Source organism: Microcaecilia unicolor, chromosome 6, assembly GCF_901765095.1.
Source record: "Microcaecilia unicolor chromosome 6, aMicUni1.1, whole genome shotgun sequence".
Taxonomy (NCBI): Eukaryota; Metazoa; Chordata; class Amphibia; order Gymnophiona; family Siphonopidae; genus Microcaecilia; species Microcaecilia unicolor.
Window position 1 is genome coordinate 44,814,646 of NC_044036.1, and position 25,342 is coordinate 44,839,987.

Here is a 25,342-nt window from a genome sequence, read left to right on the forward strand (position 1 = left end):
GAGATGAATTCTCCTTGTCTGGCCTTAAGAAGATTGAAGAGATTGCACACATTTGAAGTTCTTGTATCATTTCTCAAAGACATTCATACTGAGTTTGCCATCAGATGAAAAATTGTTAGAACAACAACAGTTAATGATTCCTGCTTTGTGAAAGCCTTCTCTGTTATTGGACATTATGACGATGATGATGATGATAAAGTATTATACAGAAGTCAAGTGTTTCAGAGAGATATTCCCTTAATCAATACCTGCAGACCCAGTCAGAAGACATCAGTAGTATTGCAGCCTGGTGGTCTGATCTGAAGGAATTTTTTTATCAGCTTGAAAATTCTACTTCCTGCCAATGTAGTTGTGAACACCTTTTTAGCTGTGCTGATTTAATAATGGCTCACGAGTTCACTGGCATGAATGACAGTCATTTTCAAATGTAGTTTTACTAAAAGCAAAATGGCTTGAATTGTAGAGCAATGAAGTTGTTGGGATACTGTTAACAGTGGTTGCATTCATTGTAGCTGCAGTACTTTTACTCAAAAAGTATTATATTATTCAATTTTTTAATGTGTTCTTCACTGGACTGTTACTAAAATATGCATTTATTATTACTTAAACTAGAGAACATGAATTGAGGTTGTAAGATGGTAGACTTAGGAGCAATGTCAGGATTTTTTTTTCACACAGAGTGTGGTCATTGCCTGGAATGCCCTCTCAAGGGAGGTGGTGGAGACAAAAACGGTGACAGAATTCAAAAAGGTGTGGGATGAACACAGAAGTTAGAAAATGGATGGTATAAAAAAACAAAAAATGACTGCATTATGTTGATGTGATTTGAGTGGGCTTCAGCAATAACTCCAGTAGTTGGAACATAAGGACAGGACATGAATTGATAATGCTTGTGACTATGGGGCAGACTGATTGGACTGTTCAAGTCTTCATCTGTCATCATCTACTATGTTGCTATGGAGCTCATTTTCAAAAGAGAAAAACATCCAAAAAGTGGCATAAATCTGCATTGGAACGTTTTTCTTATAAAAATGTCCAGATTGATATTTTCAAAAACAATTTTAGATTCTTTTCTATGAAGTCTGTCAGAAGTGCGTTCAAATCACAAAGGGGCGTGTCAAAGGTGTGTTAAGGGCGGGATCTGGGCATTCCAAACACTTGGACATTTTTCAGCCATAATGGAACAAAACAAAAGTATCCAGGACTGAAAACAAGACACTTTCAGCTTGGCACAAAATGAATAGGGCACAAACCGCTACTAAACGGACTTGGAAAAATCCAAAATTCCAGGAATAACATGTATAGAATGTTTGTACGTTGGGAAGCTTGCCAGGTGCCCTTGGCCTGGATTGGCCGCTGTCGTGGACAAGATGCTGGGCTCGATGGACCCTTGGTCTTTTTCCAGTATGGCATTACTTATGTACTTATGTAAAAGGGTGCCCTAAATGACCAGATGACCACTGGAGGGAATGAGGGGTGACCTCCCAATACCCCCTCCAGTAGTCACTGACTCCCTCCCACCCCCCACAAATGTGAATACAAATATGATTTAGCAACCTCTATGACAGCCTAAGATATTAGAGCCAGGTCTATTAGAGCAGCATGTAGGTTCCTGGAGTAGTGTAGTGGTCAGTGCAGTGCACCATGGAGTGGGGGACTCTGGTCCCTCTCTCCTTCTACCTGTCACATTTGTGATGGAAACTATGAGCCCTCCAAAACTCACAAGAAACCCACTGTACCCACATATAGGTACCCCCTTCACCCATAAGGACTATTGTGTATGGTTGTGGGCAGCGGGTTTTGGGGGGCTCAGCAGACAAGGGAAGGGAGCAATGGTGAGATATGTACCTGGGAGCATGGTTTTGAAGTCTGCAGTGCCCCATTTATCTCCTGGGATGTCTGGGAGACCACTCTACTAAAAATGCTGGCCTCTCCTACATCCCAATGGCTTGATTTTCTATGTTTTTCATTTGAACTTTTTTTTTTAATGGAACTAAAAACAAAACGTCCAAAGCACAAAACCTTGTTAGAAACAGTATTTTTTAAAACAAAGACAGACATTTTTCTTTTTGGAAAATGAACTTCCTTCCTGTTCAGATTTTTGAACATTTTTTGCAAAACGTCTAAAGTAGACTTAGACGTCATATCGAAAATGCCCCTTCACGTATGGTACTATGTTAACGAATTCATGCATAAAACACCACCGCCCCAATTTTCCCAGGCACAGTGCTAGCACCATAAGGCTGAAGCTAGGAGACAACCAGTGCTATTTTGATGCTGGCAGCCTTTGGGGCTGAGGTGACAGGGTGACGGGGAGATTGTCACGTCTATGCCTCCTCCCTCACTAGTCACCAGAGATAGTCCTGGTATGTGGCAGGAGGCTTTTGTGCTGGAAATACCCACAGATTTAAATGCTAGTGCTGACAATATGTATGACTATTTGATTGGACTCTGCGTAATCAGATGTCTTTTTTTTTACATCTTTGTTACAGCGGTGAGCAGGATGAATAGAAACTGTGGTTGAACTTTGATGACAAGTGGTGAGGGAATAGCATACCCTGTTGCTCAACTTCTAACCTGACGTCTTCTGCTGCTATCATCCTTTCTACCACCAAATTATTCATTCACCACAAAAGAAAAAGAAAGATGATGAATACTGTTTGTATTGCAGTACTAATCAGTGGCCCAGGTTAACATATGATTTATTGCTAGCAGGTTAGTACTGAGGAGTGGCCTAGTGGTTAGGGTGGTGGACTTTGGTCCTGAGGAACTGAGTTCGATTCCCACTTCAGGCACAGGCAGCTCCTTGTGACTCTGGGCAAGTCACTTAACCCTCCATTGCCCCATGTAAGCTGCATTGAGCCTGCCATGAGTGGGAAAGCGTGGGGTACAAATATAAATTGGAAGACAATCCATTAGTATTTCAGGAATTTCCCATACTCCTCCTAGCATTGTTGTTCCCGGTGCAAGTATGTGAGAGCACATTTCTCACTATTTTAATTCAATGCCCTAGATGTGAAGCTGATGCTAAAACTGGTGTACAGGGTTAACCCTAGAAGGCTGTGGAGCCCAGGATACAAAACCAGTGTTGGGGGGGGGGGGGGGGGGGTGCAAACAAGGAAACTGTCCTGGGTGGGAACCCATTCCAAACAGGCCTCTAAGCCTACCCAAAGCTGAAGGAGGCATAACCTGCTTTGGGCCCACTTCCAACTATTTGCCCTGAACCCAAGTATGTCAAATACCAGCCCTACCAGGACAAATCATACTGGGTGGCCTCCCCATGACTGAAATTAACAAATGAGATGATTCTATTTGGACCATCTCCCAAAGTACATCCTGGTCCAACACTCTATCACCATATAAGCTGCACCAGATCCTGCTCCAATGGTGCTCTAGGAAGTAATATCAAACGGGACAGAGTTACCAGACCCTGCCTCCAAAGTGTAGGGCAAAGGGTAGTCACCCTGATATTCCCTCCAAGGACAACTGTCTTCTCCTGCAAACAATGACCGCCTGACCTTTTTGTTCCTTATTTTCTCCCTTTCCATTCCACAAACATGCAAAGTGGATTACAGACTTTAAATATACAATGACAATAAAATGTAATCAAAAGATAAAACAACACATAATACAGTATAATAGTCATCAATAAATAATTATCCTGCTCAATCCTCATCTCTCCATTGTCTTCTAAACCACAAAATTGAAAATAGTCTGAATATTCCTTTAGTTCTTGTGGGAGACTATATCAATGGAGTGGCCTAGTGGTTAGGGTGGTGAACTTTGGTCCTGAGGAACTGAGTTCAATTCCCACTTCAGGCACAGGCAGCTCCTTGTGACTCTGGGCAAGTCACTTAACCCTCTATTGCTCCATGTAAGCCGCATTGAGCCTGCCATGAGTGGGAAAGTGTGGGGTACAAATGTAACAAAAAAAAAAAAAAACACCACTCCTGAAAGAGCTTGAAACTGAGGCCAAGATGCACTAAAAAATCATTACAGCCCTTCCCTTAGCTCAGCTAAACACGTTGTGATTGGCTCAGAGACTTCCAGGTCTCTCAGCTGAGTGAAGGACATCCAAAAAGGCCATTTTTATTATTGGAGGGGGGGTGGGGGGGAGGACATCCAAAAAGGGCGTCTTTTTGGATGGACGTCCTCAACTGCACTCTCCTGCTACGATCGAGCCACATCGGAGCCTTCCTGCAGCAGGCCATGGAGGGGGTGAGCGGCGCAGCGTCTTCCTTTCGGGCAACACAGGTTTTTATTAAGTGAAGGACATCCAAAAAGAACGTCTTTGGAGTGGGGGGGGGGAGTTCAGGTGAAGGACATCCCTGATGACATTTTTTTCTTCCGATTTGCCCCAACGAGAGGTGTAGACCTCCTGTTAGGTTTTTCACGATAAGGGGATCAGAAAACCGTAGTGCATCTCATTATAATAGCCTTGCAATAGCCTTTGGATCATCTGCATTCCGTTTTCGTTAGCTGCTACCGTGATCGGAAAATGGCTCGGAGAAGCCTTTAGTGCATGCCAGGGTTTACTACTTGCTCGTTAATGGCTCATTAAGTTTAGTGCATCTGGCCCTGAGATCTTTTTAATCCACAGGCCTGTGGGTTTACAACTACCACATTATGAGGGCTATTTTAGAAGCATCTCCATGTGTAAATAGAAGCATTTACACATGTAGATTGCATATATACTGTATGTAAATGGAGATTTCAGAAAGCCGCTGTTTACACTTGGAGATCCACACCATGTAGAGATTTAAAGGGACATGGTTTGGCGAGACCTTGGGCACAACAAACATCTTCCCGTGTATTCCTCATTTTACAAAGGGAATATACACTTAATAGGGCTTTATACGAGGGATTAATGGAGTAATTTAGGAGGCAGTAAGGGCTCCCACGCTAACCCAGCGGTAACCAGGCAGTGAACAGGGCTGCCTGATTACCACTGGTAAGCCCCCAGTACTAGAAAATAAAACTGCATTTTCTAGCACCGGAGTTGGTGTGCAGCAGAGGCCAGGACTACCGCCAGGCTCCTGCGGTAGCCTGACAGTAGGTCTGATTTGTCGTGTGCCGAGGCGGTAGCCCTACCGCCCTTATTGTATGCTAAGAATTAGCGCAGGCTAAATGGTAAGAAGCCCATTTTATTCCTAAGGGTGTCTCAGCACATAGAGCATGCTAAATCCGTTAGTGCACCTTAGTAAAAGGTGCCCAAAGTTTGTAAAATTGAGCAACTGCATATGGAAGCAGCACTACTTCCATGTGGAAACTGCTATGTTCTTGCCACTTATTTTTTCCACTTGTATATTTGTAAAATGGCTATTCTTCCTGTACATGCCAGCAAATACCCATGCATTCCTGTATGTACTTATGGGTATTTTACAAAAGGCTCTACCGGAATTGAGCATGCCCTTACCTGGACATTATATTCTGATCTCAATGTTCTATGTAAAATAGGACTTCACATGCCTGACTAGATCTTGGATTCAGGTTGGTTAGATACACACACACAAGGAGTGACACGGGCTGCACAGCAGGACATGTTTATCCACGCCTACCCTAGCTGAGATAATATTTACTACTACTACTACTACTACTATTTAGCATTTCTATAGCGCTACAAGGCGTACACAGCACTGCACAAACATAGAAGAAAGACAGTCCCTGCTCAAAGAGCTTACAATCTAAGAGACAAAAAATAAAGTAAGCAAATCAAATCAATTAATATGTATGGGAAGGAGAAGAGGATAGGTGGAGGCGAGTGGTTACAAGTGGTTATGAGTCAAAAGCAATGTTAAAGAGGTGGGCTTTCAGTCTAGATTTAAAGGTGGCCAAGGATGGGGCAAGACGTAGGGGCTCAGGAAGTTTATTCCAGGCGTAGGGTGCAGCGAGACAGAAGGCGCAAAGTCTGGAGTTGGCAGTAGTGGAGAAGGCAACAGATAAGAAGGATTTATCCATGGAGCGGAGTGCACAGGAAGGGGTGTAGGGAAGGACGAGTGTGGAGAGATACTGGGGAGCAGCAGAGTGATGCATTTATAGGTTAATAGAAGAAGTTTGAACAGGATGCGAAAACGGATAGGGAGCCTGGGAAGCAACTTGAGGAGAGGGGTAGTATGAGTAAAGCGACCCTGGCGGAAGACGAGACGGGCAGCAGAGTTTTGAACCGATAGAAGGTTGTAACCATCTCTCTGACCTTATGTGCAACTTTCTTTAAATCAGTCCCCTTATTTTCTAATTCCTCTTACTCTCTTACCTATCTATATGTTCCATCTTTGTTTATACCCTACGCTGTCTATGATAATGTTTTATTATGTATTGTATTGACATTGTAAGTAGCATACTAAGCCATACTTTGTATTGTTATTTGAATATTTTTACTGATGTAATTGTCCATTGCTTATTTCTGATTTATTCTTACTGTACACCTCCTTGAGTGAATTCCTTCAAAATGGTAGTAAATAAATCCTAATAAATAAATAAACTGGCCCATCTTGTAATATATCAGAAAATCCAGGCACCAGATAAATTTAATCCATAACTCCATCAAGTGCAAGGCAAATAACAATGCAGTTCTTCTTTCTCAAGGTGTCCTGTGGGCAGGGGTGGACTGACAGTGATCTGGGCCCCTAGGCACTAAGGGTCACGGACCCCTAACCACATATGAAAAATGATTAAAATAGATGGAAGCTAGAGGAAAGTGAGACCCCTACTGTTGTTGGCCCTCTGAATCACTACTTTTGTGACCAAATTTTGAATCCTCTGTAACCTCTTCTACAAACTCTTTGGCATTACATTGAACAACTATGACAATACTGTCTCTTGCCATACATTGAGAAAACAAGTCTTGCCATAGTGATTCATGCCATGAGGACATCAAGGATGGATTACTGTAATGCACTCTACATTGGTGTGACTAGAAGGAGATTCCAATTTATTCAGAATGCTGCAGCGCGATTGATAGAAGGTTGTATACGATGTGATAACAATGACACCATTTCTACAAAAACTCCACTGGCTGACAGTTGTAGTTTTGAGAGGAGCAGTCACAGGGCACCCATTCCACTTCTCCCACTTGGGCTGTATAAAGGAGCCTTAGGAGGGATTTAGAGCTTTGGAGGGGAAGAAAGCCTGAAGCAGAATCCCAAGGATTGACAGGGGTTTTAATGCTCCTTAGGAAACAGGAAAGCCACCTAAAGGGAAAAGCTTCTAGTTTCCCTAAAGTCCTATCTGTCAATCAAGGGAAGGAGGAGCCCCAAAGGGAGGAGTTTGAGAATCCCTGAGTAGAAAGGAGGGAGCTAAGGGGCAAAGAAGAGAGGGGAGAGAAGGAACCAGAGGAAAAAGGTGCTCCCTCACAGCAGATGACCAGCAGGTTACCCAATCCAGGGCAAAGAGGACCCCAAAATGAAAGGCTGGACTAAGGAATTGTGGATGCTGGTAGCCAGCAGGAGTAAACATTCCTTTTCATGACCAGTATTGCAACCTACTAAAATAGCCAATACTTACAAAGGTCTTAATTTCTGATAATAACCATTCAGAGTCAAGTCATAAGTACATAAGTAATGCCATACTGGGAAAAGACCAAGGGTCCATCGAGCCCAGCATCCTGTCCACGACAGCGGCCAATCCAGGCCAAGGGCACCTGGCAAGCTTCCCAAAGTCTACGGTAATAATCACAATCACTCAATTGTCTCTCAATCTCTTCTATATATACACTTCTATTTAAAATCACCACACCGCCACCTTTATTGGCAGGCTTTATGATGATCTCCATGTTTTTTGAAAGAGAAATGTTAGCTTGATACTCTACTTTGCTAAGATTACAATAAATATGTGACTTCTTCTGTTCCAGAAGAGCTACATCTCTCAATACACATTGCTGATAAGTGAAGATAAAAGGATCTGGATGACCAGGGTGCGTAGTCTGGGTAAGCATAAAAAACTTCTAATTATATATATATATATATATATATATTTTTTTTTTTTTTTTTAACATTCTCACAAAGTTCCTATGTCAGAGGATATTTAACTATATTAGCACTGACTTGGGAGCCTAAACATGCCAAACCTGTTGGGAAGTCCTTGTTAAAATGGTTCTCCCAGTGTCAGCCTGTATTTGCAGTTCCTGGGACTGGAGGGTAATAATCTCCTGTGGGTTTAGCACAGGGCTGCCGACTGCAAGCTCTGACAATCCACAGTAGGCCTCATTGGTTCACATTCTCACAACCAAACTTTAGTTTTTGGTTTGGGTTTCAGCCAGGAACGCAGCTACATGGGGCCACGGGGGCATGGGCCCCCACAGATTACACCTTGGCCCCCTCTACATTTGACCCCCCCCCCCCCGCCGCTGCATCATCAGGTACCTTGTTTGCTGGCGGGGGTCCCCAATCCCCACCAGCCGAAGAGTCTTCTTCAGCGCTGGTCGACTCCGGCACCTTCGTTGTGTGATCATCTGTTTCTGACACCTTACGTCCTGCACCATGCATGTAGCCCCATGCAGGACGTAAGGCAGAAACAGATGATCACACAACGAAGGCGCTGGAGTCAACCAGCACTGAAGAAGACTCTTCGGCTGGCGGGGATTGGGGACCCCCGCCAGCAAACAAGGTACCCGATGCAGCAGCAGGGCAGAGGGAGCGCGGGCAGGTGGCGGAGGGGGGGTTGCAGTTGCGGCAGGGGGGTCCAAAGTGGCGGGGGGGATGGCAGCAGGGGGAGGTGGCTAAACAGTGCCCCCCACCTTGGGCTCTGGCCCCCCTCCCGCCGAGGTCTGGCTACGCCCCTGGTTTCAGCTGAGACCAGACACTAAGTTTCTGCAGCAGTTTCGGTTTTGGACGAAACTGAGAAAAACCCCAAACTTTTCGGTCATCCTCTAATATACCTTCTATGACTCTATATGTAATTTTTCCTTAAGTTAGTCACGCTTATCAAACTCCAGTTACTCTACCTCTGCTTACCCCTTGTTCTATCTATTAAGAAATTTATTGTGCAGGACAGAAAATAGAGCATAGGGTTAAATGACCAATTCTCTAACTGCAGGAATGTAAATGGTGGAGTGGAACTGGTGCTTTTAACATATTTATAAATGATCTGGAAACGGGAACAAAGAGTGAGGTGATCAAATTTTCAGATAACCCAAAACTATTCAAAGTTGTTAAATTGCATGAGGTCTGTGAGAAATTGCAGGAGAACCTTGAAAGATCAGAAGACTGGGCGTCGAAATGGAAGATTAAATTTTAATGTGAACAAGTGCAAAATTATGCACATTGAGAAGAATAACCTAAATTATAGCTACATGATATTAGGTTCCACATTAGGAGTCATCACCCAGAAAAATATCTAAGTGTTATCCTGGACAATACATTGACATCTTCTTCTCAGTGTGGAGTGGTGGCCAAAAAAGCAAACAGAATGTTAGGAATTATTAGGAAAAGAATAGAAAATAAAACATAGAATATTATTATGCCTCTATATTGCTCCATGGTGAGACCAGATCTTAAGTATCGTGCGCAATTCTGATCACCGCATTTCAAAAAAGATGTGGAGAGGCAATTTCGAAAGTCAGAATTGGAATGTCCTGCTCATAACGTCCAAAGAGAAAGTCCATCTCAGCCATTTTTGAACAGGAAATAAGTCAGGGTTTCCTGTTCAAAAATACGTGAAAACATCCAAAATGAACAGCCACTTTACAAACTGAAACGTCCCAATTATGAATGTCAAAAAAACAGGGACAAGGATATCTGTCTGGCAGCATTTGTTCAAAAATGTCCACACAAATGTTCTTGCAAAGCAGAGGGACAGCCTAGTGGTCAGTACAATGGACTTTAAACCAGGGCACCCATAATCGAAAGGGGTGCCCAAGTTTTCCTGAGGACGTCCTCGCAAGATGTCCCGGCAAAGGGGTGTGGAAACCCGTATTATCGAAACAAGATGGGCGTCCATCTTTCGTTTCGATTATACGGTCAGGGACGCCCAAATCTTGACATTTAGGTCGTCCCTAGACTTGGTCGTTTTTGATTTTCGGTGATAATGGAAACCAAGGACACAAATCTCAGAAATGACAAAATGCAAGCCCTTTGGTCATGGGAGGAGCCAGCATTCGTAGTGCACTGGTCCCCCTGACATGCCAGGACACCAACCGGGCACTCTAGAGTGGCACTGCAATGGACTTCAGAAATAGCTCCCAGGTACATAGCTCCCTTACCGTGTGTGCTGAGCCCCCCAACCCCCCCCCAAAACCCACTACCCACAACTGTACACCACTACCACAGCCCTTGCGGGTGAAGTGGGCACCTAGATGTGGGTACAGTGGGTTTCTGGTGGGTTTTGGAGGGCTCACATTTACCACCACAAGTGTAACAGGTGGGGGGGGGGGGGGGGGGGCCTGGGTCCGCCTGCCTGAAGTGCACTGCACCCACTAAAACTGTTCCAGGGACCTGCATACTGCTGCGATAGACCTGAGTATGACATTTGAGGCTGGCATAGAGACTGGCACAAAATATTTTTAAAGTTCTTTTTTGAAGGTGGGAGGGGGTTAGTGACCACTGGGGGAGTAAGGGGAGGTCATCTCTGATTCTTTCCGGTGGTCATCTGGTCAGTTCGGGCACCTTTTTGTGCCTTGGTCGTAAGAAAAACTGGACCAAGTAAAGTCGTCCAAATGCTTGTCAGGGACGCCCTTTTTTTTCCATTATGGGTCGAGGACGCCCATGTGTTAAGCACGCCCAAGTCCCGCCTTTGCTATGCCTCCAACACTCCCCCAGGAACTTTGGTTGTCCCCGCGATGGAAAGCAGTTGGGGACGCCCAAAATCGGCTTTCGATTATAACAATTTGGACGACCCTGTGAGAAGGACACGGTACCCATCTTCCGATTTGCTAAATGTTTGTATCCTGTTGCTATGGTTGCCTCTGCTGGTGTTGAGGTGCAGTATAGACAGCAAGTGCTCTATTCTTTCTCTTTGAAGGTGTGGAAGAAGCTTGACAAGAAATTATTAAGACGTCGAGATTTGCACCACTGGCCAAAACCTGTTGGCTTCCTGTCTGAATGGTGAAAGTCACTGCATGCAAAAGACACCCCAGCTTTTATGTTATCTGACACACCAAACTTTCTCAAAGCAAATCTGTAGTTTATCAAAGTTAGCAAGTGTTCAAATAATTTTGAAATTTTGAAAAAGCATGGAAGTTTAGCTTCTACGTTTTCAGAATGTAGGATCACATTTACATTTTGGGCAAAAGCAGATATCCAGAGCTTTGTGCAGAAGATTTTCCTTCCAGGAGATTTTCTCTAACATTTTTTCCATTCCTGAAGTTGTTGGGTTAAGTAGTCATTACATAGTGCTGTGAAAATAATACAGAAACACATAGGTAAAACTGTCTTTCCAGTCTGCCCAGTTAAGAATCTTCCACTTTGGGTGGATGAGCATATGTAAATTCCCATATGCAGCCCAACTCCTTCCCTCCCCACCCCTATCTCAACCCTTTTCCCACCACTGCCCTCTTACAAAAATAATATTTTATCCCCAGACCCCCTTCCATTTTCTATTACTAAGTTTTGCAATAATGTTCAAGGCATCAAAATTAATAAGGCTGTTACCCAAACACTCCAGCCTCCTTGCAATCACTGAAATTTGGGATTACTCCAGTGCCTTCATGGAAGCCAGTGCAGTCATACCATTGCATTGCTGTTTAAAGTTGTAACCACCTCTCTCTCTCTCTGCATGTTCTCTCTTATCTCAGTACTTCTGTACCATTCTCTGTGCTTCTCTATGACTTGTTAAATTCCATTACAATTTTATCTTCACCATCACCAAGAGTACATTCAATGCAGCTATTACCTTTTTCATCATGGGCACTGGGAGGAATTTCTCCAATAGGTGGAGGTGGAACGTAATTTTTTGCATTACTCAACAGAGCTTCTTATTATGGAGCAAGTAGTAACAGGGAGGGTGATGTAAATGAGAATCGTCTACAGTGGGTGTGAGGAAGTCTATGGGACGCTGCCACTTCTCCTTAAGAACACTCCCTCACAGTGTAAGAGCCACCTTAAAACCCCAAAATACCACCCAAGGGGAAAATGACACAAGAGGGATGGAGCCAGGAGGGCATAGCCCCAGAAGTATAAAAGACCAGGCCAGAGCTAGATTAAGGGGGTCCAGATGGAAGCAGGGATGCCTAAGATGGCTCCACCCTGAAGCTGAGAAACTGTGACCACTACGTTCAGGTAGGCCGAGGTTAGCTTGGAAGCTTGAAGAGTTTGTATTTTGACCTGGCTGGCTGCCAGCCTTGTGTGCCTGCTAGAGACTGTGCTTGTATCTCTGGATCCAGGGACCAGGCCAGAGACCAGTAAGAACTGCTGCTGAGAGAAAGACATTAATGTATACTGTGGCCCTGTAGGAGCAGGTCACCCAAGGAGACTGTTATATTTACAGAACTAGTTGAGTATTGATTCCTCCTTTCCTGTGAAGTGAACAGGAGCCCTTACCAGACACCTTTAATAAATATTATTTGTTTCCACTGTAACTTGCTGACTGTGTGTGGCTTGTCTTACCTGGCCCCACAGACCGTCCTCACTCATGCTACCATAGTGAGGTAGAACTTTTTAGAATGCTCAAGTAGATCAATGTAAGAAACCCTTAAAGCATCAAAAGGTTTTCATTTCCCCATAAAACTTACACTACAGAAAAAAAGGCTAGTTCTAGTGTTATCTCAGTAACAGCAACATGAACCTTCTCAGTATCAGGCATATTGTGAAATAATAGAAACCTCTTTTTAAAACAGTCATTCAGGTCATACAGCAAATCTACTGTAAAGGGTTAAAGATTTAAAGGGGAAAAAACGAGCTTACACGAACAGGGGGGCTCTAATGTCCCTGTGATGCTGATGGGCCAGTCTTGGGTCAGGACAAGATGTTTTGGACTGATCTGGGGCTGGCCCAGACTTATTTTGAGGTCAGTTTGGGGGCTGGAGGAGACCCAAAATGCAGCAAGTGCGACTAGGCATGCTACCGCGAATGCAGGGGCAGAAGAGTCAGGTTGGCAGGAAAATGGCCAGCTTCACACCTGGCCTGCTGCAGCTCCTGCACATGTGCAGTGGCTCACACATGTGCGTTTATGCACATCGGAGCTCTAGTAGGCCTTAGAAAAGCCTGGGCCTCAATTGTTATTGCTGCCCGGCAGGCTACCACATCTGGTCATAGGCAGCCACTGGCATGTATTTTTTTATGGTCACTTTTTGTAACTTTAGGAAGAGATCCCAAGCCCTAAAGTTCTTATTGTGCTAAGGAGTCTGGTGGTTCTAAAAAGGCCAGTTCAGATGTTGTGGACCCTTAAAGAAAATGTTTTAAGTGTTTTATTTGCTGTTTTTGGTGCAGAGGGTCTGGGGCCTTTAAAATTGCAAATTTTGGGAGTCCAATGGTTGAAGCTGTAAGAAGAAAAAATTGTTTAGACCTTTCTTGAGAATTTAGAGAGATTTCATTGTGTTATGAGATCAAGTTTAGTAAAAAAATAAATGTGTAACTTTTTTAAAAAGGTGATATTTTAAAATTTTGGAACGTTGCTCTGGATTATAATGATCTGTATTGGGTTTCTGGATTATTTTCGTCAAAATTCTGTGTAACCTTCACTGTATTTTATTAGAAAATCTATTTTTCCTATTCAAGTCAATAAGATAAATAGCTTTCAAAATGGAGATTTCTTCAATTTTTTTCTATACGGAGGAAAAAAAGTAAACATTCTGTATACTAGTGACTGATTGGCCAAGAGGGAACAGGTGGCCTTTGCCAAGTCCCCATTACCTGAGCAACAGCTTTTGTGACACTGACAGTTGCCAGAAGAGCTCAGGATTTGGAATAGTGTCGATGCGTGTGTGCAGCTCTGATTAGTGTGTGCAGAAAGAAAGTGTAGAAATGTGCTGGAAAGTGCTAAAGTGGATAAGAAGGAATTCTTAATAAAGTCATGTGTCTGGGGAAGTGTATCTGATGAGACTGGCTTTGAGGAATAGTGTTTAAGACAGTACATTTTTATTTTGACTTAGTACCAGTGAACTGGTGCTGAAGTACTGCTGGAAAGATACTTGTAGTGACTAATTTTTATTTATTTGGAGAGTGATTCAGCCAGCATGGGACTGCTAATATATACTGTGTGAGCTTGTTTAAGAGAAGCTTCGCTTGGAGAAGTTTGGTGGGACATTGATTGACTGAAACAGTGGTTGCAAATGTTTAATGCAATGGCCAGGAAAGGTGTAAAAGTATTGTGTTGAATGAGTGGGCTGAGACTACAGTTAATGCTCCTTTAGAGTAAGGAAAACAGTGCTAGAATAGGAACCTTCTGCAGGGAGCAGAATTATCTTTTATTTAAAATTAGCTAGAGAGGTCCCACAGTGTCTGAAACACCCACAGAGAGTGTACCTACTTTAAAAGGAAAGGGAGGTAGCGTTCACCTTCCTTTTAGTTATTTGCAGAGTCAGGATATCAGCTTCAGAGGAGAGCAGCTGAGGAACACTGCATCACTGGAGCAGCAAGGGCCTCTCCGCAAGCAAGGCCAAATTCTAGACAAGAGAGGCCTACAGATAAGTGTTCACCACAACACAAAGCACATCTCCAAAAGGAAGCACGTCAAGGGACTTTGCTAGCGCTGGGGTGGGGTTTTGTACTTACCTGTGCGAGAGTAGGGTGATCCTATACTGGGTAGTTAAGACACCTGGAAAACAGGAAAAACAATAACTCAATTAATCAAAACTTAAAGGAAAGTTACAATAAGATAGAACACCTTAAAAGATTAAAGGTCAAATCAAAATAAAAAAAACTTACCTGATAAATGTCTTGGGTTGAACTTGTGTTGATTGAAGAACTTGTTAGAGTTTGAGTATCAGAGCAGTTCTTGAATACACTCAGGGTTAACTGTTGAGGAAATTGGTTATCGCTGTTAAAAAAAATTGTTTTTTGTTTGCAATTTACTCATTCCTGTGTACTTCACACCTGAGGCACTTTAAAGAAGTTATTTTAACATACAGCTGTATTTTTATCTGACAGGAATTGCTGGTTTAAAATATTTATTCTTTACTTATTTCAATTCAATTCTTGTATGCCGCTAATATCCCCTTTCCAGGGTTCAGTGTGGTTTACATTCTAGATGAGGCAAAAGCAGAGAGTGTTAGTGTGAGGTATGAGAAACATTAGAGACCATTGGTGTAATGCATGAGACCAAAAACAATAAAGGAAAGGATAATGGATGATACTAGGAAGTAGAAGTCATGATGGATTATTAGGAAGCAGTATTCCGAAAGAGAATGGTTTTTAGCCTCTTCCTGAAGCTGAGGTAGCTGTTTTCTGTTCTGATGGGAATAGGTAGAGAGTTCCATATTTTGACAGCAAGTACGGGGAATAGAGAGCTGAAAATCTTCTGATTTCAAATTGTCTTTTGAAATAAACCTGTTTGTGTTTTAAAAACACTTTACCAAGATTTCTTCTCTCACCTTATTCTTAATAAACCCACTTCTATGAGGGTTAAGTCTGATTGAGGTACTAATTATTCAGCAGTTTTTTGAAAACTGGGTGAGAAGGTTCAGTCCTGAGCTAATTACTTCTTAAAGAGGTTTTGTCTGATTGAGGAGCCAAGTTCAACAGTTTTTGAAAAACTGGGTGATATGGTTCAGTCCTGAGCTCCAGTGTGAGGAGTTCCTTTTATTTCCTCAACTTGAATCTCTTTTAGTCCCTCTAGACAATTTTTAATTGTATACCACTGTGCTGTATATTATGCACAATAAAATAAATAAATGACCCCCAAAATGTCCAATTATGCATTCTTGTTTTGGAAGGAATGATATCAGGGTGATCATGATTGCTGAATTTCATATTAAAATCTCATGGGGGGCCCTAAAATTTAATTGGCAGGAATGAGGAGATCTAGAAGCCTAAAGGTTCAGGGTCCATAATACCAGCTCTACTACTACTACTACTACTACTTAGCATTTCTATAGCGTTGCCAGGGTTACGCAGCGCTGTACAAGTTTAGACAAGGGGAAGGACAGTCCCTGCTCAAGAGAGCTTACAATCTAAAGGTAATAAGCTATGTAGTCAGTGTAGGTATCAGGAATGGGGAAGGTGGTTAGGCGCCAAAAGCAAGGGAGAAGAGACGGGCCTTGAGTAAGGACTTGAAAATGGGCAGGGAGGGTGCACGGCGTATGGGCTCAGGAAGTCTGTTCCAGGCATAGGGTGAAGCGAGGCAGAAGGGGCGGAGTCTGGAGTTAGCGGTGGTGGAGAAGGGTACAGATAGGAGTGATTTGTCCTGAGAGCGGAAGTTACGGGTGGGAACATACGGGGAGAGGAGGGTAGAGAGGTAATGGGGGGCTGCAGATTGAGTGCACTTAAAGGTCAATAGGAGAAGCTTGAATTGTATACGGTAGCGGATCGGGAGCCAGTGAAGCGACTTGAGGAGAGGGGTGATATGAGAGTATCGGTTCACGCGGTAGATAAGACGTGCGGCGGAGTTTAGGACAGATTGAAGGGGGGATAGGTGGCTAAGCGGGAGGCCAGCGAGGAGAAGGTTGCAATAGTCAAGACGAGAGGTAACGAGCGAGTGGACGAGGGTTCGGGTGGTCTGTTCAGAAAGGAATGGGCGAATTTTGCTAATATTATAGAGGAAGAAGCGACAGGTCTTATAGCTGTCTGCTGGATATGGGCAGAGAAGGAGAGGGAGGAGTCGAAAATGACTCCGAGATTGCGGGCTGAAGAGACGGGGAGGATGAGGGCGTTGTCAACAGAGACTACCCTTATCACCTCCTTTCCCTATGCACCCTGGCACCCTTTAGCTTTGCCTACTGCCCTATCACACCTAGTGTGGGATCTGGAGACATGAGGTCAAGGTCTCCAGCTGGTGCAGCTCCCCCTCTCCCTCCCATTTCCTGCCTAGTGGCAGGGTATATATTTTGCTGCTGTTTCTCCTGTTTCCAGCAGGATTGAAGGGAGCTTCTCCTGTGTAGCCTAGTGGTTAGTACAGTGGACTTTGATCCTGGGGAACTGAGCTCAATTCCCACTGCAGCTCCTTGTGACACTGGGTAAGTCATTTAACCCTCCATTGCCCCTGGTACAAAATAAGTACCTGAATATACATAAGCCACTTTGAATGTAGTTGCAAAAATCTCAGAAAGGCAGTATATCATTTCCCTTTCCCTTCCCCCTTTTTTGGGGAAGTCTGATTTCCTGTCAGTTTTGGGAAAGGAGCATCTCTGATAGCTCTGAGTTTTGCAAAGTACATTTCCTCTTCTATTGCACTGCATGCAACATGTGGCTTCTTGGGGTTTTCAGTTCAGTTTTTGTCTGCCTGTTTCTGTATCTAGTTTGAGAATGTAACCCATCTGATCCCCATGGGCTTATCCATTTTCACTTTTGCTAGGTCCAAAACTGTCTTCTGCAATTAGATTTGTACCTACCTTTGCAGAAAAATGGTGCTTGGATTTTAGCAGTGCCAAGGTGCTGGATAAGCAGCTGCTGTATAGTTCCCCAGAGGGTGATAAAGGTACTGGAGGATGCAATGGCTGTAGAGTGCTGCAGTGCCTGTTTGGTGGGGGGTGGGGGGGGGGGTTGGGGTTTAAACCAGAGTTTACTTTTTAGGGAAGGAGCTTGGATTCAGTTCCACCACTTCTGTTCAAACTCCACAGCAGAAGGGATGTTCTGTTCCAGCCCCTCCTTTCCATGCAGACTGTAGGGAACAGGAAGTGAAGGAATGAACCTGGGGTGGAACAGAAAAAAAACAGTCACTGTACTTCTCTAATCCAACCTCTATTCTCCTGCTGCACCTGCCCTGTCCCTTCCCCCTGCCCCACAGTTCCAGTTCCCTTTTGGCTACAAGGTAGGCTTTAGTTTTAGCATTGCAATCTTAGGGTGCTGGTTTGAGGTGCCACTGTACGACGTCACCTGTAGTGCTAAAAGTGTCAGATTAAGCAGTGGCTGTAAAGGGGTAGGTGCCTGATCGTGTACTTACTGTATAGTGTTGCAGAGATTATATGCACTGCACACTGAGTCCCATGAGCTGGAGCAGTGAACCCCAGGACAAATGCGCTCAGGAGATAGGGAGGGGGTGGGTGGCGGGGGCACAGAACCGAGCGGGCTCTCCAGCAACCCTGATCCTGGTGACCCAGGGAGGGCAGTCTCCAGGGGCGGAGGATTGATAAAGGTGACAGAGGGAAGGAGCATCTCTCACAGTCACTTCACCGAGGAGAGGAGAAGCACAAGAACAGGCAGTGCTAGAGCTGGGACAATCCTGCAGGTGAGTCGGGGCTCAGGACCTGGGAGGGATGGAAGAGACCTGGAGTTTCCCCCGCCTCCGGCTGTTCAGCCTTCCCCATCCTGGGAGCAAGAGTTTAGGTGTTTCAAGCAAGGTCTACAGCTATAAGAGGCAGCATCACTAAGATCTCTGAATAGCATAAATTTTAGAGGCCAATGTGTGACTGGCTTCATTGGTGCCTCCAGCAATAAATTCCTTTTAATGACTTGCCGGCGAACTTTAGGGGACAGCAAGATTTTGTTCAAGTCCTGGGGAAAAACTGGAGTCTATAGGTTGTGAAGCCTTAAAACAAACAAACAAACAAAAAAAAAAAAATATATATATATATATATGTTATTGTACATGATGAATTTTCCTAACCACACTGGTAATAAAAGTGGTATCATTTGCATCTGTATTAACATAGATTTCAAAGTCTGTTTGATTATACAGGGTAGATAAATCAGAAAACAGAGAAAACACTTTAATTCAGCTTGTTTATGGATAGATTTGTTTTGAATCTGTCTTTTGATTTTGGTATGGTTTAAGCATGGTATACATTTTATAAATAAATAAAATTAATAAATCTTTCTATATGCAGTGTTAAAATAAACCTCTAAAAAATGAGATGTTGCAAGTGCTGGTACTCAGAAGTGCAGGAAGTAAGGGGGGGGGGGGGCAGACTGAGGACAGAGGTGTCAAAGGAAACTATCTGAATGAAAAACCGCAGAGAAGTCACCCAGTAAGAGGGGGGCCTCCTCTGCTCGTTTACTTTTGCTGGCTAAAGACCTCAGCTAGCACTTCCTCAAAATGCATTGGATTTCAGGAAGGTTGTTTGCCTACTGGTGGTCAGCTTCAGCAGAGATGGATTAAGGGTGCCAGGGGGGTGATGTAGTTTGTCACGCTTTCCCATTATTCGCATGCAAATACTATACTATTTACCTTAACTCTTAGTGTGACCCTGCTTGCACCCCAGGCAGTTAACCCATCCTATCCCCCCCCCCCCCCAATTCATGAGCTTCTAAAATAATCCTCTGCAGCTATTATGGACACAACTGCACTAGTTGTAGAGAGGCCAGTCTAGTGTCCATCAGAATGAAGATAATCAAAGCAGGAAACACAGTTTTCCAAAGGATGCTAAATAATTCTTGGTGCTGCAGTGTATTTATTTTCCAGCAACAGCTGGGCCCTGAGCAGCACACAGCCCTTGTTGTTCAGCAAATTCAACCTGTTGATCTGATTAGAGCTAGCCTTGAGGATCTGACGTTCCAGAAGCCTGTAGCCTTGTTTTTAAGAGGAAATGTTCTCAATTCCGCCAAGAAAAGTACACGTCCTGTTCTTACAGAAAACTTGAGCAAGTCAGACAGTTTTCCTCTGTAGGGACTTTACTCCAAATGAAAATTGCTCATCTCTGTGGTACATCTTGTGTCCAGTCCACGTGGACTGGACAGAAACACCATGGTAAGATGAGATTGTACACGGTGTTATGTATGACTGGACCAACAGCAGAATTATCCGAAACTGGTTCCCTTGAATGCTTGAATGTTTTCACTTATATATTGTTGTTACATTTGTACCCCACGCTTTCCCACTCATGGCAGGCTCAATGCAGCTTACATGGGGCAATGGAGGGTTAAGTGACTTGCCCAGAGACACAAGGAGCTGCCTGTGCCTGAAGTGGGAATCAAACTCAGGTCCTCAGTTCCCCAGGACCAAAGTCCACCACCCTAACCACTAGGCCACTCCTATACACTGTCAGCTAGCACATTTGCTTATTTCCGATCAGACGAAGAAGGGCAACCTTCGAAAGCTAATCAAGAAATGTATTAAGTTATGTCCAATAAAAAAGGTATCATCTTATTTTCTTTTCCATGTTTTATTTTGTTTGATTTCTATTGATAACCTTTATTGAATTAAAAATTCAACTTTTTGTAGCCTGACTCATTTCAGTAGCAGAGGATCAAGAGCAAAAGGAATTTCAATTTCGACCATGTTGTCTTCTTTAAGTGTAAAATGTGGAAAATATATGCTTGGTAAAATAAAATGTTTTGTTAAGGAAAAGTAAAACTCCGCCATCTCCCTGGAATTTCTAAGCTCGAGAGCCTGTCTTGAGAGCGACCCATAACTGATGAGTAGGGGGGCTCTTCTTTCCTTCGAGGGGCTAGGAAGGTGGGCAGGTCAGAGGTTTGTGGGGGGGGGGAGAGATCGATGGCTCAGCTGGTTAAAAGTAAGCCATACTATACTTAGGAGTGGTGGAGGGGGTCTTGTTGCTCTGGGATGGGTGGATCAAAAGCCTCCAGGGAACAGGGCTTTTCATGTTCCTTGGAGATGGCTTTTAGTGCCCACCCTCCCTCATTTGCCGGTAGTGCTGAGGGCTTGGGGGCTGAGGGTGAGGGTGAGGCATTGTCACAGCAGATGGGAGCCTGAGCTATAGGGTCTCTGGCTCAAGAGGTTGAGCCAGAGGGTAATCAAAGAGTGACATACCAGCACCAAGGCCCTTGCTTGGCTGAGGCAGGCCCAGGGACATGTATCCACTTTGATGTAGGAGCAAATTAAGTTTGATGGCTTTGATGTAACTCAGGCTAAGACAAAGTTATCTGGTTATTTGTTCTTGCATTTTTAACTGTTTACTATAAAGAAGCTGTAGCCTTTTTGTTCACTCTGTACTGTTGCACTTGCTTTATTTGTTAAAAAGGGGGCTAAGAGTGTTTAAAAGAATGGGTGGGGTTAAAGGAATGGGTTGGTGGGGTGGGGAGTTAAGGATAAGGAAAGGTGGGAATCCCTGTTTCTGAAGTTATTATACTGTAGCAATGACATTCTCACTAACGCTTCCTTAAACCTCGCAAATCTGATACTGGTTTTCTTACAGATGATTTATATCATGTATAAATGGCAGATGTCCTTGTTCTAACCCTATACTGTACTTTGCTAAAAGGGATCCCTCTAGAAGGTTTTTTTTCCCTCATGTGGGTTTTGCATGTTGCATGAAATTAGGCTTTTCACACTCCTTACTGTGTGTTTTCGGTTTATTGGAAGAGAAGTGATTTACTTTAATTGCTTGAAAAAACACCCTGTGCTTGCTCATAAGGGGGAGGAAGTCTGCACAGTGGCCAGAGCACCAGATGAAAAGGGACAGGTTTTTTTCTGCAAAGCATTTCTTTCGTGTTTTTCGTCTGTCATCCCTGTTTTGATGTAATCTGTGTTCTGTTTTTCTTGCAACATCACAAAATCGTCAACCAAATTTGTTCTGGGGAAATTGGACTCTGAAGATACTGCAGCTATGCTTCTTCCAGCCATGCAGGGTTTTGGCTCAGGTCGCTAAAGCTGGCACAGACTGAGGAGATGTTTACTTCCATCATGTGGATATTTTCAGGTATCTCTCAATATTGTTGTAAAGAAGTTATGTAGGTAAATTCTGTGCCGATTCAACCTGTGTGTGCTTTTGGCTCAGGAACATAAATGTTTCAGTTTGAAGGAATTAGCAAGGTAAATTTCTTACCCAAAAATATAATTTCTAAGTTAAATGTATTGATTTGTGCTTAATTTTTCATTCTAATGTATTCTACTTTATCTCATATAATTTGTGGCAAGCATTGGTATTTAATGAAGAATTAACCAAAGTGTTATGAGGAGGTTTGGTGTATTTTCCAATGGCAGCATCCAACACAATAAATGAAATTTCTAATAAGTAGCACAGCCTTCTCTAGTTGACAGATGTGATTTTGTCAATTCCCAGCGTGGTCAGATATTGTTCCAGGTCTTTCAGTATTGTTCCAAGGGCACCAATTACTAGACGGACCACAACTGCTGGTTTTCACCAGAGACGGTAAACTTCGTCTTCAAGTCTTCATCATTTGTGATCTTTCCATAAAATGTTTGTATCTGACTCCATACACCAATAAACATACATTACAAAAAAAATAATAATTCGTGATCTTCTCCAACTGTTTGCCTTCAACATGAATGCCTCTTGGTATTTGCCATATCTGTGATCCACACCTGCTTCTTCTCAACCACAGGGATTTCAGGTGCATTGTGTGGCAGCCAGTGTCCTGAAGTCCCAGAGCATTTTGGCTTGTTCATTTTGCCGCACCAGCCTCTTCATCTGTTTGCATAATCAGCACTTGCTGTCATTGGATGTTTGATCAGTTTTTTTTAGCTTTTATTGCATTTGTTTGATGCGCTTGTTCCTGTGCTGATATGTCTTTCTGTTTCTCTCTTCAGCCACTGCCACATTTTGGAATTGTTGACTTTTCCTTCAGTGTCTTTTATACAGTGGTTTATTGTGCAACTTTTCTTTTTGATTTCTTATTTGTTCTCGTCGATAGATGTGCTTGGCTTCTTTGATCTTAAGTAAGCCTTGCTGATTTACTAGTTTTAGTGCGTCGTCTTCATTATGGTTAATGTAGGCAGCCAGGGCCCATGTCTCCTCTTCCACTGTTTGGAGCACCATTAAGCTTAGCCTTCAGGATTTTCCTAACTCTTCTGATTTATTCTTTGATGGTTGTCTTGTTTACCATGGTTTGTTTGATGTTATTCGATTGTAGGATTCTCAGACATTTGTAGGTTCCTTCACTGTCCAGTCCCATGATGATATTATTATGAGGCATTTCTATGCCTTCATTGTTAACCATTTTTCCCTTTTTCATAGCTAGGGGAGGTACATTTATCTTCTAATCAAATTCCATGGCAATATCTTCACTGAAAACCTGGATGGTATTGAGCAACAATTCAATTTCCAGTTGTGATTTTTTCATAGAGCTACAAATTCTTCTCTTTACACAACATTTCTCTTCCAAACCAATTCTCCCACATCTGCAACCACCTTATTTTTTTAATGTACAGTAGATATGAAAGTCTGGGAAATGTCTTTTCAGTCTAGTAGCCTAAGGCTGTCTTTCTCAATGCCACTGACAGTGGGATCATAGTGATCACAAAGAAAGGTGAGAGTGAGCCTCCCTGAAATATTCCTTTCATGATGTTCACCTGAGTCACTGCTTTCTGCATAAAGGTTTTGATATTTTCACTCATTCTGTTTTTTTTCCCCCAGGTATTTCAAAATTCATTTGGCAATGAGTTGAAGGCCTTAATCAATTCAAGCTACATTCAAGTTCATTTTTTTGACATTTACAGTTTTCAAGATCATTTATCAATCAGAAGATGATCTGTCATGCGTCTGGTGTTTTGACAGTTTCCTTTCTGTTCCACTGGAAACAAATCGTTTCTTTTCAAATGGTCCTGAACTGTGTCTGCTATTATTCCTGTCAGCAGTTTCAGGTTATTGGTCTGGAGTTGCTTTGGACTGTCCTTTTTTGTTGGGTCATTTTGTAAGAAGTAGGTCTTCCCAGTTGTCAACCAGTATCCACTCTGCCCTCCTTGCAGTCTGCTGTTGAACTGTCCAGCTGTTCTTGGTTGTAAACTGGTCAGATGTTTGAGCCAGAAACCATACAATTGGTCTTTTTCAGGTGCTGTCCAGTTCTTTACCTTAGTATTATTACTGAACGCTGAATTTTCTTTTCTGACAATGAATGCTGTAAAATGGGGTCAACTGAATTTTCACCCTTTGGTGTCTCTCCCCTTGTTGCGTTACCCTAGGTAAAGGTTGTAAACTGGGTTCTGAGACAGTACATGGTAGGATGGGAGAACTCACCCAATAGAAGAACCCCCAGGCAGCGGAAAGTGTAATGTTTATAGGGAGGTTATATTGTTCAAGCAGGGCTTTCTTTGTTTTCAATTCTGGTCGCCGCATCTAATAAAAAAAGATATAGTGGAATTAGAAAAGGTACAGATAAAGGGAAATGGGACTTGATATACTGTCTTTCTGTGGTATTTTGCAACTACATTCAAAGTGGTTTACATATATACAGGTACTTATTTTGTACCTGGGACAATGGAGGGTTAAGTGACTTGCCCACAGTCATAAAAAGCTGCAGTAGGAATTGAACCCAGTTCCCCAGGATCAAAGTCCACTGCACTAACCACTAGGCTACTCCTCCACTTCTAAGGGTGATGAAAATAATAAAGAGGATGGGAAGACTTCCCTATGAGGAAAGGCTGAAGCATGTAGGGCTCTTCAACTTGGAGAAAAGACGGCTGAGGGGAGATATGATAGAGGTCTATAAAATAATGAGTGGAGTGGAACGGGTAGATGTGAATCATTTGTTTACTCTTTCCAAAAATACTAGAACTAGAGGGCATACGATGAAGCTACAAAGTAGTAAATTTAAAACGAATCAGAGACATTTTCCTTCACTCAACATGTAATTAAACTCTGGAATTAGTTGCCAGACGATGTGGTAAAGGCGGGTTAGCTTAGCAGGATTTTAAAAAGATCTGGACAGCTTCCTAGAGGAAAAGTCCATAGACCATTATTAAATTGACTTGGGGAAAATCCACTGCTTATTTCTAGGGTAAGCAGCATAAAATGTATTGAATCTTTTTGGGATCTTCCCAGGTATTTGTGACCTGGATTGGCCACTGTTGGAAACAGGATGCTGGGCTTGATGGACCTTTGGTCTGTCCCAGTGTGGCAATACTTATGTACTTATGTAGAACTAGTCACCCTAGGCAGCTTCATTGTATTCTGTATTGTTGGTTATTGCAATTTCGCAAATAAACCCCACAGTCTATGGTCTTTAGTACTGATACATCACAAATAGAACCAAGACAATATGCTGCTCATAAAACGCATCAGTTAGTACTATCGGCCCAAGCAATGATCTCAAAATGTATCTCTATTAGCACAATATTTTTTTACTTGTTAATTTTTTAAAGTTTTTTTAGAGAGTGCACTCAGCAGTAACCACTGTTTTTTAGGCAATACTGTTTAATTGCCACGTGGCACAGCACCTCTTTCATCGGGCTACTCTCCTATTTTTTCAGTGTGCTATAATCAATGTGCTTGGTGCTTAGTGCTATTACTCGATTGACTATGATAAAAACACAAACCAGTGGCGTAGCCACAGGTGGGCCTGGGTGGGCCGGGGCCCACCCACTTAGGGCTCAGGCCCATCCAACAGTAGCACATGGTAATGAAAATACTGCTCTCCACAATACTGGCACCTTCACATGCTCAGTTTTCAGCGCATGC

At 43.1% G+C, this 25,342-nt stretch overlaps 1 protein-coding gene across 1 annotated transcript in view; it reads left to right on the forward strand.

The window, feature by feature from the left end:
- Positions 1–18,194: 18,194 nt before the first annotated feature.
- The window catches only part of IL12RB2 (interleukin 12 receptor subunit beta 2), a 112,519-nt gene continuing 105,371 nt past the window's right edge, over positions 18,195–25,342 (forward strand). The window contains exons 1-2 of the mRNA XM_030206182.1: positions 18,195–18,255; positions 21,522–21,625. The gene's annotated coding sequence lies outside the window, so the exon portion shown is untranslated. The remainder of the gene's footprint in view (positions 18,256–21,521; positions 21,626–25,342) is intronic.